The sequence below is a fragment of the Nematolebias whitei genome, chromosome 19, assembly GCF_014905685.2.
Source record: "Nematolebias whitei isolate Nwh7 chromosome 19, NemWhi1, whole genome shotgun sequence".
In the NCBI taxonomy this organism is placed as follows: domain Eukaryota; kingdom Metazoa; phylum Chordata; class Actinopteri; order Cyprinodontiformes; family Rivulidae; genus Nematolebias; species Nematolebias whitei.
Window position 1 is genome coordinate 39,737,408 of NC_056516.1, and position 302 is coordinate 39,737,709.

The window sequence follows — 302 nt, forward strand, 5'->3', positions numbered from 1 at the left end:
ATGACATCATTCTGAGGATTTTCCTTCTGAACATGATGACATCATTCTGAGGATTTTCCTCCTGAACATGATGACATCATTCTGAGAGTTTTCCTTCTGAACATGATATCATTTTGAGGGTTTTCCTCCTGAACATGATGACATCATTCAGAGTTTTCCTCCTGAACATGATGAAATTACTTCTGAAAGTTTTCCTCCTGAACATGACATCATTCAAAGGGTTTTCCTCCTGAACATGATGACATAATTCAGAGAGTTTTCCTCCTGAACATGATGACATCATTCAGAGGGTTTTCCTCCTG

General features: G+C 38.4%; 1 protein-coding gene across 1 annotated transcript in view; it reads right to left on the reverse strand.

Annotated features, from left to right (window-relative positions):
- LOC119425637 (endoribonuclease ZC3H12A-like) overlaps positions 1-302 on the reverse strand; it is a 17,069-nt gene that overhangs the window by 1,579 nt on the left and 15,188 nt on the right. The gene's annotated exons all lie outside the window — the stretch shown is intronic.